The sequence below is a fragment of the Oncorhynchus masou genome, unplaced genomic scaffold (assembly GCF_036934945.1).
Source record: "Oncorhynchus masou masou isolate Uvic2021 unplaced genomic scaffold, UVic_Omas_1.1 unplaced_scaffold_779, whole genome shotgun sequence".
Taxonomy (NCBI): domain Eukaryota; kingdom Metazoa; phylum Chordata; class Actinopteri; order Salmoniformes; family Salmonidae; genus Oncorhynchus; species Oncorhynchus masou.
The window spans coordinates 130,001-150,013 of record NW_027014259.1 but is presented as its reverse complement, the minus strand read 5'-3'; the positions used below and the strand labels follow the sequence as shown (position 1 = coordinate 150,013).

The window sequence follows — 20,013 nt, the reverse complement described above, 5'->3', positions numbered from 1 at the left end:
TTCAAATCAACCAAACAATTCACCAAATTCAATTCAAATTAACCAAACAATTCACCAAATTCAATTCAAATCAACCAAACAATTCACCAAATTCAATTCAAATCAACCAAACAATTCACCAAATTCAATTCAAATCAACCAAACAATTCCCCACGTCATTGGATTTAGGTTAGACGTTGGGTGACAAAAATACGAAATTACAAATCCAATCGGTTTTACACATTGACTCAACATCATCACGTGGAATTATTTTGTTGAAGTGACGTGGAAACAACGTTGATCAAACCAGTTTTTGCCCAGTGGGTTCATAGTGTTTATATTGCTGTGTGCTTATTCGGGCTGACCCCAATTAGTCGACTGGTCGATTTTTTTGGCCAATAGGCTGTTGGTCTATGTTTTGGGGTCGAGCAGTAGCAAATATATATATATTATTTATGGCACATGAGACTTCTGTCTTATTCGCGCTCATTTTAGTGAACTAATCCATTGAGGGCCGAGACTAATCCATTGTGAAGGCCGAGACTAATCCAATGTGAAGGCCGAGACTAATCCATTGTGAAGGCCGAGACTAATCCATTGTGAAGGCCGAGACTAATCCAATGTGAAGACCGAGACTAATCCAATGTGAAGGTCGAGACTAATCCAATGTGAAGGCCGAGACTAATCCAATGTGAAGGCCGAGACTAATCCAATGTGAAGTCCGAGACTAATCCATTGTGAAGGCCGAGACTAATCCATTGTGAAGGCCGAGACTAATCCATTGTGAAGGCCGAGACTAATCCATTGTGAAGGCCGAGACTAATCCAATGTGAAGGCCGAGACTAATCCATTGTGAAGGACGAGACTAATCCATTGTGAAGGACGAGACTAATCCATTGTGAAGGCCGAGACTAATCCATTGTGAAGGCCGAGACTAATCCATTGTGAAGGCCGAGACTAATCCATTGTGAAGGCCGAGACTAATCCATTGTGAAGGCCGAGACTAATCCATTGTGAAGGCCGAGACTAATCCAATGTGAAGGTCGAGACTAATCCATTGTGAAGGCCGAGACTAATCCATTGTGAAGGCCGAGACTAATCCATTGTGAAGGCCGAGACTAATCCATTGTGAAGTCCGAGACTAATCCAATGTGAAGGTCGAGACTAATCCACTGTCAGGGCCGAGACTAATCCACTGTCAGGGCCGAGACTAATCCACTGTCAGGGCCGAGACTAATCCACTGTCAGGGCCGAGACTAATCCACTGTCAGGGCCGAGACTAATCCATTGTGAAGTCCGAGACTAATCCAATGTGAAGGTCGAGACTAATCCATTGTGAAGGCCGAGACTAATCCATTGTCAGGGCTGAGACTAATCCATTGTCAGGGCCGAGACTAATCCACTGTCAGGGCCGAGACTAATCCATTGTCAGGGCCGCTGGGGAGAGTGGCTAAATTGCACAATGTATGTCTCTCTCCCGCCAATTTGTGCACATTCATTGTTTAATGACTTCATTGTGTGAGTTGTTTGCTTTTGATTGTTAGTGTCTATCATTAATTCATTACATTTATCACCAGTATTAATTACCGTTAATTTAATTTATCATCTATAATCTATTCTGACTGTCGGACTGGAGATGTTGTTTTCAGAGCACAAACCCGTGAGAAACACGTTTTGGTGTTAAACCATTCCATTTTCGAGTTTTGCAAAATTTAGTAATAGTCAATTTTCTGAGCAGGCCTATAGTCTACCTTATAGTCTACACTGTAGTCTACCTTATATTCTACCCTATATTCTATAGTCTACCCTATAGTCTATAGTCTACCCTGTAGTCTATAGTCTATCCTTTAGACTACCCTATAGTCTACCCTATAGTCTATAGTCTACCCTATAGTATACCCTATAGTCTACCCTATTGTCTACCCTATTGTCTACCCTATAGTCTACCCTATAGTCTATCGTCTACCCTATAGTCTACCCTATAGTCTACCCTATAGTCTACCCTATAGTCTACTCTATAGTCTACCCAATTATCTACGCTATAGTCACCCTATAGTCTATAGTCTAGCCTATAGTCTACCCTATAGTCTATTTTCCAACCCTATAGTCTACACTGTAGTCTACCCTATATTCTACCCTATAGTCTATAGTCTACCCTATAGTCTATAGTCTACCCTATAGTCTACCCTATAGTCTATAGTCTACCCTATAGTCTATAGTCTACCCTGTAGTCTATAGTCTATCCTTTAGACTACCCTATAGTCTACCCTATAGTCTACCCTATAGTCTATAGTCTACCCTATAGTCTACCCTATAGTCTACCCTATAGTCTATAGTCTACCCTATAGTCTACCCTATAGTCTACTCTATAGTCTAGCCTATAGTCTACCCTAAAGTCTATTTTTCTACCCTATAGTCTACCCATTAGTCTACCCATTAGTCTACCCATTAGTCTACCCATTAGTCTACCCTATAGTCTACCCTATAGTCTACCCTATTGTCTACCCTATAGTCTACCCTATAGTCTATAGTCTACCCTATTGTCTACCCTATAGTCTACCCTATAGTCTACTCTATAGTCTAGCCTATAGTCTACCCTATAGTCTATTTTTCTACCCTATAGTCTACCCTATAGTCTATGCTATAGTCTACCCTATAGTCTACCCTATAGTCTACCCTATAGTCTACCCTATTGTCTACTCTATAGTCTACTCTATAGTCTACCTTATAGTCTACTCTATAGTCTACCCTATAGTCTACCCTATAGTCTATAGTCTACCCTATAGTCTACTCTACAGTCTACCCTATAGTCTACCCTATAGTCTACTCTGTATACCCTATAGTCTATAGTCTACCCTATAGTCTACCCTATAGTCTATAGTCTACCCTATAGTCTACCCTATAGTATATAGTCTACCCTATAGTCTATAGTCTACCCTATAGTCTACTCTACAGTCTACCCTATAGTCTACCCTATAGTCTACTCTGTATACCCTATAGTCTATAGTCTACCCTATAGTCTACCCTATAGTCTATAGTCTACCCTATAGTCTACCCTATAGTATATAGTCTACCCTATAGTCTACTCTATAGTCTACCCTATACTCTACTCTATAGTCTATCGTCTACCCTATAGTCTACCATATAGTCTACTCTATAGTCTACCCAATTATCTATGCTATAGTCACCCTATAGTCTATAGTCTAGCCTATAGTCTATTTTTCTACCCTATAGTCTACACTGTAGTCTACCCTATATTCTACCCTATAGTCTATAGTCTACCCTATAGTCTATAGTCTACCCTATAGTCTACCCTATATTATACCCTATAGTCTATAGTCTACCCTATAGTCTATAGTCTACCCTGTAGTCTATAGACTACCCTATAGTCTACCCTATAGTCTACCCTATAGTCTACCCTATAGTCTATAGTCTACCCTGTAGTCTACCCTATATTATACCCTATAGTCTATAGTCTACCCTATAGTCTATAGTCTACCCTGTAGTCTATAGACTACCCTATAGTCTACCCTATAGTCTACCCTATAGTCTACCCTATAGTCTATAGTCTACCCTGTAGTCTACCCTGTAGTCTACCCTGTAGTCTACCCTATAGTCTACCCTATAGTCTACCCTGTAGTCTGTAGGCATCTAGTTGCGCCCCCCAGTAATAAACTGTGGAGCATCAGTAATGTTTTCTCCACCTCAAACAGCAAGTGAACAAAGTCTGTTTTTACATCCATTGAGAATGACAATAGTTCCTCAACGTATCTGAAAAAAAAAACAATCTTTCCAGCTCTCTCTCTCCCTTTCATTAACCACTCAGCGTGAAGGGGATAACGTTCATGCTCTGATCCAGTGGAACAGTCCTAAAATAAGCTGATTATTACTGATTATCCCTTGTGTAAATAGCCTACAGCTGTTTCTGTCCCGAGCTCACTGGTGCAGGAGGGCCCAGAATATTTTAAACAATGTTGCAATTTTGCTAGCTCTCCAAGTTAATAGTTGATACAATGTTTCTAGTTCCTTGCAGACAGGCCATGTGTAGACAGTGTGATTTATAGGATAGTTATTTTTAATCAGATTAGTAGTTGATACAATGTTTCTAGTTCCTTGCAGACAGGCCATGTGAAGACAATGTGATTTATAGGATAGTTATTTTTATCAGGTTAATAGTTGATACAATGTTTCTAGTTCCTTGCAGACAGGCCATGTGAAGACAATGTGATTTATAGGATAGTTACAGTATGTTGATCAGATTAGTAGTTGATACAATGTTTCTAGTTCCTTGCAGACAGGCCATGTGAAGACAATGTGATTTATAGGATAGTTACAGTATGTTGATCAGATTAGTAGTTGATACAATGTTTCTAGTTCCTTGCAGACAGGCCATGTGAAGACAATGTGATTTATAGGATAGTTACAGTATGTTGATCAGATTAGTAGTTGATACAATGTTTCTAGTTCCTTGCAGACAGGCCATGTGAAGACAATGTGATTTATAGGATAGTTATTTTTAATCAGGTTAATAGTTGATACAATGTTTCTAGTTCCTTGCAGACAGGCCATGTGTAGACAATGTGATTTATAGGATAGTTATTTTTAATCAGGTTAATAGTTGATACAATGTTTCTAGTTCATTGCAGACAGGCCATGTGTAGACAATGTGATTTATAGGATAGTTATTTTTATCAGATTAGTAGTTGATACAATGTTTCTAGTTCCTTGCAGACAGGCCATGTGTAGACAATGTGATTTATAGGATAGTTACAGTATGTTTATCAGGTTAATAGTTGATACAATGTTTCTAGTTCCTTGCAGACAGGCCATGTGAAGACAATGTGATTTATAGGATAGTTACGTATGTTTATCAGGTTAATAGTTGATACAATGTTTCTAGTTCCTTGCAGACAGGCCATGTGTAGACAATGTGATTTATAGGATAGTTACGTATGTTTATCAGATTAGTAGTTGATACAATGTTTCTAGTTCCTTGCAGACAGGCCATGTGTAGACAATGTGATTTATAGGATAGTTACGTATGTTTATCAGATTAGTAGTTGATACAATGTTTCTAGTTCCTTGCAGACAGGCCATGTGTAGACAATGTGATTTATAGGATAGTTATTTTTAATCAGGGTAATAGTTGATACAATGTTTCTAGTTCCTTGCAGACAGGCCATGTGTAGACAATGTGATTTATAGGATAGTTATTTTTAATCAGGTTAATAGTTGATACAATGTTTCTAGTTCCTTGCAGACAGGCCATGTGTAGACAATGTGATTTATAGGATAGTTATTTTTAATCAGGTTAATAGTTGATACAATGTTTCTAGTTCCTTGCAGACAGGCCATGTGTAGACAATGTGATTTATAGGATAGTTATTTTTAATCAGGTTAATAGTTGATACAATGTTTCTAGTTCCTTGCAGACAGGCCATGTGTAGACAATGTGATTTATAGGATAGTTATTTTTAATCAGGTTAATAGTTGATACAATGTTTCTAGTTCCTTGCAGACAGGCCATGTGTAGACAATGTGATTTATAGGATAGTTATTTTTAATCAGGTTAATAGTTGATACAATGTTTCTAGTTCCTTGCAGACAGGCCATGTGAAGACAATGTGATTTATAGGATAGTTATTTTTAATCAGGTTAATAGTTGATACAATGTTTCTAGTTCCTTGCAGACAGGCCATGTGTAGACAATGTGATTTATAGGATAGTTACGTATGTTTATCAGATTAGTAGTTGATACAATGTTTCCAGTTCCTTGCAGACAGGCCATGTGTAGACAATGTGATTTATAGGATAGTTATTTTTAATCAGGTTAATAGTTGATACAATGTTTCTAGTTCCTTGCAGACAGGCCATGTGTAGACAATGTGATTTATAGGATAGTTATGTTTATCAGATTAGTAGTTGATACAATGTTTCTAGTTCCTTGCAGACAGGCCATGTGTAGACAATGTGATTTATAGGATAGTTATTTTTAATCAGGTTAATAGTTGATACAATGTTTCTAGTTCCTTGCAGACAGGCCATGTGTAGACAATGTGATTTATAGGATAGTTATGTTTATCAGATTAGTAGTTGACACAATGTTTCTAGTTCCTTGCAGACAGGCCATGTGTAGACAATGTGATTTATAGTATAGTTACAGTATGTTTATCAGATTAGTAGTTGATACAATGTTTCTAGTTCATTGCAGACAGGCCATGTGTAGACAATGTGATTTATAGGATAGTTATTTTTAATCAGATTAGTAGTTGATACAATGTTTCTAGTTCCTTGCAGACAGGCCATGTGAAGACAATGTGATTTATAGGATAGTTACAGTATGTTTATCAGATTAGTAGTTGATACAATGTTTCTAGTTCCTTGCAGACAGGCCATGTGTAGACAATGTGATTTATAGGATAGTTATTTTTAATCAGGTTAATAGTTGATACAATGTTTCTAGTTCCTTGCAGACAGGCCATGTGTAGACAATGTGATTTATAGGATAGTTACAGTATGTTTATCAGATTCGTAGTTGATACAATGTTTCTAGTTCATTGCAGACAGGCCATGTGTAGACAATGTGATTTATAGGATAGTTATTTTTAATCAGGTTAATAGTTGATACAATGTTTCTAGTTCATTGCAGACAGGCCATGTGTAGACAATGTGATTTATAGGATAGTTATTTTTAATCAGGTTAATAGTTGATACAATGTTTCTAGTTCCTTGCAGACAGGCCATGTGTAGACAGTGTGATTTATAGGATAGTTCTTTTTAATCAGGTTAATAGTTGATACAATGTTTCTAGTTCCTTGCAGACAGGCCATGTGAAGACAATGTGATTTATAGGATAGTTATTTTTAATCAGGTTAATAGTTGATACAATGTTTCTAGTTCCTTGCAGACAGGCCATGTGTAGACAATGTGATTTATAGGATAGTTATTTTTAATCAGGTTAGTAGTTGATACAATGTTTCTAGTTCCTTGCAGACAGGCCATGTGTAGACAATGTGATTTATAGGATAGTTATTTTTAATCAGGTTAATAGTTGATACAATGTTTCTAGTTCCTTGCAGACAGGCCATGTGTAGACAATGTGATTTATAAGATAGTTACAGTATGTTTATCAGATTAGTAGTTGATACAATGTTTCTAGTTCATTGCAGACAGGCCATGTGTAGACAATGTGATTTATAGGATAGTTATTTTTAATCAGGTTAGTAGTTGATACAATGTTTCTAGTTCCTTGCAGACAGGCCATGTGTAGACAATGTGATTTATAGGATAGTTATTTTAATCAGGTTAATAGTTGATACAATGTTTCTAGTTCCTTGCAGACAGGCCATGTGTAGACAATGTGATTTATAGGATAGTTATTTTTAATCAGGTTAATAGTTGATACAATGTTTCTAGTTCCTTGCAGACAGGCCATGTGTAGACAATGTGATTTATAGGATAGTTATTTTTAATCAGGTTAATAGTTGATACAATGTTTCTAGTTCATTGCAGACAGGCCATGTGTAGACAATGTGATTTATAGGATAGTTATTTTTAATCAGATTAATAGTTGATACAATGTTTCTAGTTCCTTGCAGACAGGCCATGTGAAGACAATGTGATTTATAGGATAGTTACAGTATGTTTATCAGATTAGTAGTTGATACAATGTTTCTAGTTCCTTGCAGACAGGCCATGTGTAGACAATGTGATTTATAGGATAGTTATTTTTAATCAGGTTAATAGTTGATACAATGTTTCTAGTTCCTTGCAGACAGGCCATGTGTAGACAATGTGATTTATAGGATAGTTACAGTATGTTTATCAGATTCGTAGTTGATACAATGTTTCTAGTTCATTGCAGACAGGCCATGTGTAGACAATGTGATTTATAGGATAGTTATTTTTAATCAGGTTAATAGTTGATACAATGTTTCTAGTTCATTGCAGACAGGCCATGTGTAGACAATGTGATTTATAGGATAGTTATTTTTAATCAGGTTAATAGTTGATACAATGTTTCTAGTTCCTTGCAGACAGGCCATGTGTAGACAATGTGATTTATAGGATAGTTATTTTTAATCAGGTTAATAGTTGATACAATGTTTCTAGTTCCTTGCAGACAGGCCATGTGTAGACAATGTGATTTATAGGATAGTTACAGTATGTTTATCAGGTTAATAGTTGATACAATGTCTCTAGTTCCTTGCAGACAGGCCATGTGAAGACAATGTGATTTATAGGATAGTTATTTTTATCAGGTTAATAGTTGATACAATGTTTCTAGTTCCTTGCAGACAGGCCATGTGTAGACAATGTGATTTATAGGATAGTTATTTTTATCAGGTTAATAGTTGATACAATGTTTCTAGTTCCTTGCAGACAGGCCATGTGTAGACAATGTGATTTATAGGATAGTTACAGTATGTTTATCAGATTAGTAGTTGATACAATGTTTCTAGTTCCTTGCAGACAGGCCATGTGTAGACAGTGTGATTTATAGGATAGTTATTTTTAATCAGGTTAATAGTTGATACAATGTTTCTAGTTCCTTGCAGACAGGCCATGTGAAGACAATGTGATTTATAGGATAGTTATTTTTAATCAGGTTAATAGTTGATACAATGTTTCTAGTTCCTTGCAGACAGGCCATGTGTAGACAGTGTGATTTATATGATAGTTATTTTTAATCAGGTTAATAGTTGATACAATGTTTCTAGTTCCTTGCAGACAGGCCATGTGTAGACAATGTGATTTATAGGATAGTTATTTTTAATCAGGTTAATAGTTGATACAATGTTTCTAGTTCCTTGCAGACAGGCCATGTGTAGACAATGTGATTTATAGGATAGTTACAGTATGTTTATCAGATTAGTAGTTGATACAATGTTTCTAGTTCATTGCAGACAGGCCATGTGTAGACAATGTGATTTATAGGATAGTTATTTTTAATCAGGTTAATAGTTGATACAATGTTTCTAGTTCCTTGCAGACAGGCCATGTGTAGACAATGTGATTTATAGGATAGTTATTTTTAATCAGGTTAGTAGTTGATACAATGTTTCTAGTTCCTTGCAGACAGGCCATGTGTAGACAATGTGATTTATAGGATAGTTATTTTTAATCAGGTTAATAGTTGATACAATGTTTCTAGTTCCTTGCAGACAGGCCATGTGTAGACAATGTGATTTATAGGATAGTTATTTTTAATCAGGTTAATAGTTGATACAATGTTTCTAGTTCCTTGCAGACAGGCCATGTGTAGACAATGTGATTTATAGGATAGTTATTTTTAATCAGGTTAATAGTTGATACAATGTTTCTAGTTCCTTGCAGACAGGCCATGTGTAGACAATGTGATTTATAGGATAGTTATTTTTAATCAGGTTAATAGTTGATACAATGTTTCTAGTTCCTTGCAGACAGGCCATGTGAAGACAATGTGATTTATAGGATAGTTATTTTTATCAGGTTAATAGTTGATACAATGTTTCTAGTTCCTTGCAGACAGGCCATGTGTAGACAATGTGATTTATAGGATAGTTATTTTTAATCAGGTTAATAGTTGATACAATGTTTCTAGTTCCTTGCAGACAGGCCATGTGTAGACAATGTGATTTATAGGATAGTTATTTTTAATCAGGTTAATAGTTGATACAATGTTTCTAGTTCCTTGCAGACAGGCCATGTGTAGACAATGTGATTTATAGGATAGTTACAGTATGTTTATCAGGTTAATAGTTGATACAATGTTTCTAGTTCCTTGCAGACAGGCCATGTGAAGACAATGTGATTTATAGGATAGTTACAGTATGTTTATCAGATTAGTAGTTGATACAATGTTTCTAGTTCCTTGCAGACAGGCCATGTGTAGACAATGTGATTTATAGGATAGTTACAGTATGTTTATCAGATTAGTAGTTGATACAATGTTTCTAGTTCCTTGCAGACAGGCCATGTGTAGACAATGTGATTTATAGGATAGTTACAGTATGTTTATCAGATTAGTAGTTGATACAATGTTTCTAGTTCCTTGCAGACAGGCCATGTGTAGACAATGTGATTTATAGGATAGTTACAGTATGTTTATCAGATTAGTAGTTGATACAATGTTTCTAGTTCCTTGCAGACAGGCCATGTGTAGACAATGTGATTTATAGGATAGTTATTTTTAATCAGGTTAATAGTTGATACAATGTTTCTAGCTCCTTGCAGACAGGCCATGTGAAGACAATGTGATTTATAGGATAATTATTTTTATCAGATTAGTAGTTGATACAATGTTTCTAGTTCCTTGCAGACAGGCCATGTGTAGACAATGTGATTTATAGGATAGTTATTTTTAATTTACATTTACATTTAAGTCATTTAGCAGACGCTCTTATCCAGAGCGACTTACAAATTGGTGAATTCACCTTCTGACATCCAGTGGAACAGCCACTTTACAATAGTGCATCTAAATCATTAAGGGGGGGTGGTGAGAAGGATTACTTATCCTATCCTAGGTATTCCTTGAAGAGGTGGGGTTTCAGGTGTCTCCGGAAGGTGGTGATTGACTCCGCTGTCCTGGCGTCGTGAGGGAGTTTGTTCCACCATTGGGGGGCCAGAGCAGCGAACAGTTTTGACTGGGCTGAGCGGGAACTGTACTTCCTCAATGGTAGGGAAGCGAGCAGGCCAGAGGTGGATGAACGCAGTGCCCTTGCTTGGGTGTAGGGCCTGATCAGAGCCTGGAGGTACTGCGGTGCCGTTCCCCTCACAGCTCCGTAGGCAAGCACCATGGTCTTGTAGCGGATGCGAGCTTCAACTGGAAGCCAGTGGAGAGAGCGGAGGAGCGGGGTGACGTGAGAGAACTTGGGAAGGTTGAACACCAGACGGGCTGCGGCGTTCTGGATGAGTTGTAGGGGTTTAATGGCACAGGCAGGGAGCCCAGCCAACAGCGAGTTGCAGTAATCCAGACGGGAGATGACAAGTGACTGGATTAGGACCTGCGCCGCTTCCTGTGTGAGGCAGGGTCGTACTCTGCGGATGTTGTAGAGCATGAACCTACAGGAACGGGCCACCGCCATGATGTTGGTTGAGAACGACAGGGTGTTGTCCAGGATCACGCCAAGGTTCTTAGCGCTCTGGGAGGAGGACACAATGGAGTTGTCAACCGTGATGGCGAGATCATGGAACGGGCAGTCCTTCCCCGGGAGGAAGAGCAGCTCCGTCTTGCCGAGGTTCAGCTTGAGGTGATGATCCGTCATCCACACTGATATGTCTGCCAGACATGCAGAGATGCGATTCGCCACCTGGTCATCAGAAGGGGAAAGGAGAAGATTAATTGTGTGTCGTCTGCATAGCAATGATAGGAGAGACCATGTGAGGTTATGACAGAGCCAAGTGACTTGGTGTATAGCGAGAATAGGAGAGGGCCTAGAACAGAGCCCTGGGGGACACCAGTGGTGAGAGCGCGTGGCGAGGAGACAGATTCTCGCCACGCCACCTGGTAGGAGCGACCTGTCAGGTAGGACGCAATCCAAGCGTGGGCCGCGCCGGAGATGCCCAACTCGGAGAGGGTGGAGAGGAGGATCTGATGGTTCACAGTATCGAAGGCAGCTGATAGGTCTAGAAGGATGAGAGCAGAGGAGAGAGAGTTAGCTTTAGCAGTGCGGAGCGCCTCCGTGATACAGAGAAGAGCAGTCTCAGTTGAATGACTAGTCTTGAAACCTGACTGATTTGGATCAAGAAGGTCATTCTGAGAGAGATAGCGGGAGAGCTGGCCAAGGACGGCACGTTCAAGAGTTTTGGAGAGAAAAGAAAGAAGGGATACTGGTCTGTAGTTGTTGACATCGGAGGGATCGAGTGTAGGTTTTTTCAGAAGGGGTGCAACTCTCGCTCTCTTGAAGACGGAAGGGACGTAGCCAGCGGTCAGGGATGAGTTGATGAGCGAGGTGAGGTAAGGGAGAAGGTCTCCGGAAATGGTCTGGAGAAGAGAGGAGGGGATAGGGTCAAGCGGGCAGGTTGTTGGGCGGCCGGCCGTCACAAGAAGCGAGATTTCATCTGGAGAGAGAGGGGAGAAAGAGGTCAGAGCACAGGGTAGGGCAGTGTGAGCAGAACCAGCGGTGTCGTTTGACTTAGCAAACAAGGATCGGATTTCGTCGACCTTCTTTTCAAAATGGTTGACGAAGTCATCTGCAGAGAGGGAGGAGGGGGGGAGGGGGAGGAGGATTCAGGAGGGAGGAGAAGGTGGCAAAGAGCTTCCTAGGGTTAGAGGCAGATGCTTGGAATTTAGAGTGGTAGAAAGTGGCTTTAGCAGCAGAGACAGAGGAGGAAAATGTAGAGAGGAGGGAGTGAAAGGATGCCAGGTCCGCAGGGAGGCGAGTTTTCCTCCATTTCCGCTCGGCTGCCCGGAGCTCTGTTCTGTGAGCTCGCAATGAGTCATCGAGCCACGGAGCGGGAGGGGAGGACCGAGCCGGCCTGGAGGATAGGGGACATAGAGAGTCAAAGGATGCAGAAAGGGAAGAGAGGAGGGTTGAGGAGGCAGAATCAGGAGAAAGGTTGGAGAAGGTATGAGCAGAGGGAAGAGATGATAGGATGGAAGAGGAGAGAGTAGCGGGGAGAGAGAGCGAAGGTTGGGACGGCGCGATACCATCCGAGTAGGGGCAGTGTGGGAAGTGTTGGATGAGAGCGAGAGGGAAAAGGATACAAGGTAGTGGTCGGAGACTTGGAGGGGAGTTGCAATGAGGTTAGTGGAAGAACAGCATCTAGTAAAGATGAGGTCGAGCGTATTGCCTGCCTTGTGAGTAGGGGGGGAAGGTGAGAGGGTGAGGTCAAAAGAGGAGAGGAGTGGAAAGAAGGAGGCAGAGAGGAATGAGTCAAAGGTAGACGTGGGGAGGTTAAAGTCGCCCAGGACTGTGAGAGGTGAGCCGTCCTCAGGAAAGGAGCTTATCAAGGCATCAAGCTCATTGATGAACTCTCCGCGATAAATGATAAGGATGTTAAGCTTGAAAGGGCTGGTAACTGTGACAGCATGGAATTCAAAGGAGGCGATAGATAGATGGGTAAGGGGAGAGAGAGAGAATGACCACTTGGGAGAGATGAGGATCCCGGTGCCACCACCCCGCTGACCAGAAGCTCTCGGGGTGTGCGAGAACACGTGGGCGGACGAAGAGAGAGCAGTAGGAGTAGCAGTGTTATCTGTGGTGATCCATGTTTCCGTCAGTGCCAGGAAGTCGAGGGACTGGAGGGAGGCATAGGCTGAGATGAACTCTGCCTTGTTGGCCGCAGATCGGCAGTTCCAGAGGCTACCGGAGACCAGGAACTCCACGTGGGTCGTGCGCGCTGGGATCACCAGATTAGGGTGGCCGCGGCCACGCGGTGTGGAGCGTTTGTATGGTCTGTGCAGAGAGGAGAGAACAGGGATAGATAGACACATAGTTGACAGGCTACAGAAGAGGCTACGCTAATGCAAAGGAGATTGGAATGACAAGTGGACTACACGTCTCGAATGTTCAGAAGGTTAAGCTTACGTAGCAAGAATCTTATTGACTAAAATGATTGAAATGATACAGTACTGCTGGAGTAGGCTAGCTGGTAGTGGCTGCGATGTTGACACTACACTAATCAAGTCGTTCCGTCGTAATCAGGTTAATAGTTGATACAATGTTTCTAGTTCCTTGCAGACAGGCCATGTGTAGACAATGTGATTTATAGGATAGTTATTTTTATCAGATTAGTAGTTGATACAATGTTTCTAGTTCCTTGCAGACAGGCCATGTGTAGACAATGTGATTTATAGGATAGTTATTTTTAATCAGGTTATTTTCTCGCTGTGGGCTGGTTTTTATTTGTTGGTTTCATGTCGGCTGTTTTTACAAAGTTGGTAATGGGAAGAGAAGTTACTTTTCAGGTTTGTATCATTTTCATTTAGATATAATGTTGATTAACCTCATGACAATGATTTTGAGATACGAAGATGTTATTATAAATGAAATGATACCTGTTCCATGTGAAAGCCACAACTGTCACTCAGAGCGGTAGAAATGGTAAAGATAAATTGGCGTTTCCACATGAGAAAAGTTGCCGACTCCTCATGTAGCCTTTTACTACCGGCAACTTCTGGAGAATAACGGCAGAATCTGAGACAGCCAGCAGGAGAGGGAGGCAGATGGGAGGGTCAGGTTGAGTTTTTCTTCTTCTGGTGATCTAGATCTCTGGCTCCCTCTTGAGGCATTTGTGTCTTATTTCATCAAACAGTGGGCTTAAAGCATCAGACAAGCTTGATGCATCAAGTTGATTTTATTAAAACACATTGGCTGTGTCTGTATATTGGAAAATGTGACCAACCACATGGATTTGGTCTCATGTAGCAACATTTGAAATTATGTTTTTTTTTTACATTAGATAAAAGTAGAGACTTAAAGCTAGAAAATGGTACATCGTACACTGCAGTTGAGGAACAATGAGAAAGTCATTCTGCTTTGAAAGTTGATAAACTTGTAACCCCACTTTTGAGAAAATGGCCTGTGAATGTGTTGGTACACCAAGTGGAGAGCTCTTCTTGTCTCCGCCCCCTATTCTGCATCGTTCACACCCTCTTAAGCCTTAGCCCCACCCATCTCTTTAAGGATTCGCAGTGTAGTAAAAAAACAAAAGATTTCAAGACTGAAAGTGGTGAACGTAGCAGAAAAGGGTAGAAGTAAAAATATACTGTATCCTAAATACACTTCTTCTAGTCGGCCTGTATCCTAAATACACTTCTTCTAGTCGGCTCGTATCCTAAATACACTTCTACTAGTCTGCCTGTATCCTAAATACACTTCTTCTAGTCGGCCTGTATCCTAAATACACTTCTTCTAGTTGGCCTGTATCCTAATACACTTCTTCTAGTTGGCCTGTATCCTAACTACACTTCTTCTAGTCGGTCTGTATCCTAAATACACTTCTTCTAGTCGGCCTGTATCCTAAATACACTTCTTCTAGTCTGCCCGTATCCTAAATACACTTCTTCTAGTCGGCCTGTATCCTAAATACACTTCTTCTAGTCTGCCCGTATCCTAAATACACTATCCTAAATACACTTCTTCTAGTCGGTCTGTATCCTAAATACACTTCTTCTAGTCGGTCTGTATCCTAAATACACTTCTTCTAGTTGGCCTGTATCCTAAATACACTTCTTCTAGTCTGCCCGTATCCTAAATACACTTCTTCTAGTCGGCCTGTATCCTAAATACACTTCTTCTAGTCTGTCTGTATCCTAAATACACTTCTTCTAGTCGGTCTGTATCCTAAATACACTTCTTCTAGTCGGCCTGTATCCTAAATACACTTCTTCTAGTTTGCCTGTATCCTAATACACTTCTTCTAGTTGGCCCGTATCCTAAATACACTTCTTCTAGTCGGCTTGTATCCTAAATACACTTCTTCTAGTCAGCCTGTATCCTAAATACACTTCTTCTAGTCTGCCCGTATCCTAAATACACTTCTTCTAGTTGGCCTGTATCCTAAATACACTTCTTCTAGTCTGCCTGTATCCTAAATACACTTCTTCTAGTCTGCCTGTATCCTAAATACACTTCTTCTAGTCGGCCTGTATCCTAAATACACTTCTTCTAGTCGGCCTGTATCCTAAATACACTTCTTCTAGTCGGCCTGTATCCTAAATACACTTCTTCTAATCGGCCTGTATCCTAAATACACTTCTTCTAGTCGGCCTGTATCCTAAATACACTTCTTCTAGTCGGCCTGTATCCTAACTACACTTCTTCTAGTCGGTCTGGATCCTAACTACACTTCTTCTAGTCGGCCTGTATCCTAAATACACTTCTTCTAGTCGGCCTGTATCCTAAATACACTTCTTCTAGTCGGCCTGTATCCTAACTACACTTCTTCTAGTCGGTCTGGATCCTAAATACACTTCTTCTAGTCGGCCTGTATCCTAACTACACTTCTTCTAGTCGGTCTGTATCCTAAATACACTTCTTCTAGTCGGCCTGTATCCTAAATACACTTCTTCTAGTCGGCCTGTATCCTAATACACTTCTTCTAGTCGGCCTGTATCCTAACTACACTTCTTCTAGTCGGCCTGTATCCTAAATACACTTCTTCTAGTCGGCCTGTATCCTAAATACACTTCTTCTAGTTGGCCTGTATCCTAAATACACTTCTTCTAGTCGGCCTGTATCCTAACTACACTTCTTCTAGTCAGCCTGTATCCTAAACACACTTTATCAAATCAATCAAATCAAATCAAATCAAATCAAATTTATTTATATAGCCCTTCGTACATCAGCTGATATCTCAAAGTGCTGTACAGAAACCCAGCCTAAAACCCCAAACAGCAAGCAATGCAGGTGTAGAAGCACGGTGGCTAGGAAAAACTCCCTAGAAAAGCCAAAACCTAGGAAGAAACCTAGAGAGGAACCAGGCTATGTGGGGTGGCCAGTCCTCTTCTGGCTGTGCCGGGTAGAGATTATAACAGAACATGGCCAAGATGTTCAAATGTTCATAAATGACCAGCATGGTCGAATAATAATAAGGCAGAACAGTTGAAACTGGAGCAGCAGCACGGCCAGGTGGACTGGGGACAGCAAGGAGTCATCATGTCAAGTAGTCCTGGGGCATGGTCCTAGGGCTCAGGTCAGTTGAAACTGGAGCAGCAGCACGGCCAGGTGGACTGGGGACAGCAAGGAGTCATCATGTCAGGTAGTCCTGGGGCATGGTCCTAGGGCTCAGGTCCTCCGAGAGAGAGAAGGAGAGAATTAGAGAACGCACACTTAGATTCACACAGGACACCGAATTGGACAGGAGAAGTACTCCAGATATAACAAACTGACCCCAGCCCCCCGACACATAAACTACTGCAGCATAAATACTGGAGGCTGAGACAGGAGGGGTCAGGAGACACTGTGGCCCCACCCGAGGACACCCCCGGACAGGGCCAAACAGGAAGGATATAACCCCACCCACTTTGCCAAAGCACAGCCCCCACACCACTGGAGGGATATCTTCAACCACCAACTTACCATCCTGAGACAAAGCTGAATACGTTTATCTATCACAGGATACAGCAGGTGTAAACGATACAGTGGAATGGTTACTGGCATAGTGAAGTCTTTTGTTTAGACATGCAGCTAGCTAGCTAGGTTAAAAGAAAAGGAACCATAATCCCAACTCTAATGCTGAGTTCAAAAACAACAGGGAACTCAACAACAACAAAAAACTGGGAAAAATCTGTCATCCAACTCGAAAAAAATCCAACTGGCGAACTCAAGCCTCTTTTCTAGAGCTTCTTCACAGATCATACATGTAACGTTAGCTAACTAGTTAAGAGTATTCCTCAACTGGCAATGAAAACGACTATCTGACAAAATTAGAAACGTATAATATCTGAAAATGGAGCTAGACTCTTTACCCATAGACATTGGCTTTAGCTCATAGGGCTAACACAGTCTGGTGTGTTTAACTCTGCCTCATGGCAGGGGGTGCAGAGCTATGGCAGGGGGTGCAGAGCTAGCCTCGTGGCAGGGGGTGCAGAGCTAGCCTCATGGCAGGTGGTGCAGAGCTAGCCTCATGGCAGGGGGTGCAGAGCTATGGCAGGTGGTGCAGTGCTAGCCTCATGGCAGGGGGTGCAGAGCTAGCCTCATGCCAGGGGGTGCAGAGCTAGCCTCATGGCAGGTGGTGCAGAGCTAGCCTCATGGCAGGTGGTGCAGAGCTAGCCTCATGGCAGGTGGTATAAAGCTAGCCTCATGGCAGGGGGTGCAGAGCTAGCCTCATGGCAGGTGGTGCAGAGCTATGGCAGGTGGTGCAGTGCTAGCCTCATGGCAGGGGGTGCAGAGCTAGCCTCATGCCAGGGGGTGCAGAGCTAGCCTCATGGCAGGTGGTGCAGAGCTAGCCTCATGGCAGGTGGTGCAGAGCTAGCCTCATGGCAGGTGGTATAAAGCTAGCCTCATGGCAGGGGGTGCAGAGCTAGCCTCATGGCAGGTGGTGCAGAGCTAGCCTCATGGCAGGGGGTGCAGAGCTATGGCAGGGGGTGCAGAGCTAGCCTCGTGGCAGGGGGTGCAGAGCTAGCCTCATGGCAGGGGGTGCAGAGCTATGGCAGGGGGTGCAGAGCTAGCCTCGTGGCAGGGGGTGCAGAGCTAGCCTCATGGCAGGTGGTGCAGAGCTATGGCAGGTGGTGCAGAGCTAGCCTCATGGCAGGGGGTGCAGAGCTAGCCTCATGGCAGGTGGTGCAGAGCTAGCCTCATGGCAGGGGGTGCAGAGCTAGCCTCATGGCAGGTGGTGCAGAGCTAGCCTCATGGCAGGTGGTGCAGAGCTAGCCTCATGGCAGGGGGTGCAGAGTTAGCCTCATGGCAGGTGGTGCAGAGCTAGCCTCATGGCAGGTGGTGCAGAGCTAGCCTCATGGCAGGGGGTGCAGAGCTAGCCTCATGGCAGGTGGTGCAGAGCTAGCCTCATGGCAGGGGGTGCAGAGCTAGCCTCATGGCAGGTGGTGCAGAGTTAGCCTCATGGCAGGGGGTGCAGAGCTAGCCTCATGGCAGGGGGTGCAGAGCTAGCCTCATGGCAGGTGGTATAAAGTTAGCCTCATGGCAGGTTGTGCAGAGCTAGCCTCATGGCAGGTGGTATAAAGCTAGCCTCATGGCAGGGGGTGCAGAGCTAGCCTCATGGCAGGTGGTGCAGAGCTATGGCAGGGGGTGCAGAGCTAGGCTCGTGGCAGGGGGTGCAGAGCTAGCCTCATGGCAGGGGGTGCAGAGCTAGCCTCATGGCAGGTGGTATAAAGTTAGCCTCATGGCAGGTTGTGCAGAGCTAGCCTCATGGCAGGTGGTGCAGAGCTAGCCTCATGGCAGGTGGTATAAAGCTAGCCTCATGGCAGGGGGTGCAGAGCTAGCCTCATGGCAGGTGGTATAAAGCTAGCCTCATGGCAGGGGGTGCAGAGTTAGCCTCATGGCAGGTGGTGCAGAGCTATGGCAGGTGGTGCAGAGCTATCAGGTTTGGGTTTGAGTAGCGTCTCCTTCTCAAACGCCTGTCAGAGTTACTGTAGAGAGGAGCACAGTGTACCCCAGTAGGATCTGAGACACACACACACACAGCCTCCGCAGCAGGAAAGTGAATGTATAAGTAGATGCTAATGCATTCTAACGGAGGGAGGGAGGGAGAGAGGGAGAGAGAGAGAGAGAGAGAGAGAGAGAGAGGGGTGGGTGGGTGGGTGGAGGCATTGCATCAGATAGACAGAGGTCTCTGGGGCCTGGCATGTCATCTACAGAGCTTGAGATATCACTTCCCTCTCCTCCCCTCCTTTCCTCCCTCCCTCTGTTCAGATGTTGAGGACAGCAGTATGTATGAGATGTCTCTGTTCAGATGTTGAGGACAGCAGTATGTATGAGATGTCTCTGTTTAGATGTTGAGGACAGCAGTATGTATGAGATGTCTCTGTTTAGATGTTGAGGACAGCAGTATGTATGAGATGTCTCTGTTCAGATGTTGAGGACAGCAGTATGTATGAGATGTCTCTGTTCAGATGTTGAGGACAGCAGTATGTATGAGATGTCTCTGTTCAGATGTTGAGGACAGCAGTATGTATGAGATGTCTCTGTTTAGATGTTGAGGACAGCAGTATGTATGAGGTGTCTCTGTCAGCTAGAGGAGTCTCTGTTCAGATGTTGAGGACAGCAGTATGTATGAGATGTCTCTGTTCAGATGTTGAGGACAGCAGTATATATGAGATGTCTCTGTTCAGATGTTGAGGACAGCAGTATGTATGAGATGTCTCTGTTCAGATGTTGAGGACAGCAGTATATATGAGATGTCTCTGTCAGCTAGATGTCTCTGTTCAGATGTTGAGGACAGCAGTATGTATGAGATGTCTCTGTTCAGATGTTGAGGACAGCAGTATGTATGAGACCTCTCGTCAGCTGGAGCGTTGTGACTCGTCTCCTTCCTTATCAGTGGTCACAATACACTTCTTGAATCCTTCAGTCTGTTCTCTCTCAGAAGAAGTCGAAAGTGTCGGGATCGAAAAAGGCACGTTGGAATATTGATCCGTGTCCGTTTGTAATA

The 20,013-nt window shown here is 42.5% G+C and overlaps 1 protein-coding gene across 1 annotated transcript in view; it reads left to right on the top strand.

Annotated features, from left to right (window-relative positions):
• Positions 1-20,013, top strand: part of LOC135537440 (ephrin type-A receptor 6-like) — a 247,500-nt gene that overhangs the window by 97,493 nt on the left and 129,994 nt on the right. The window lies entirely within an intron of this gene.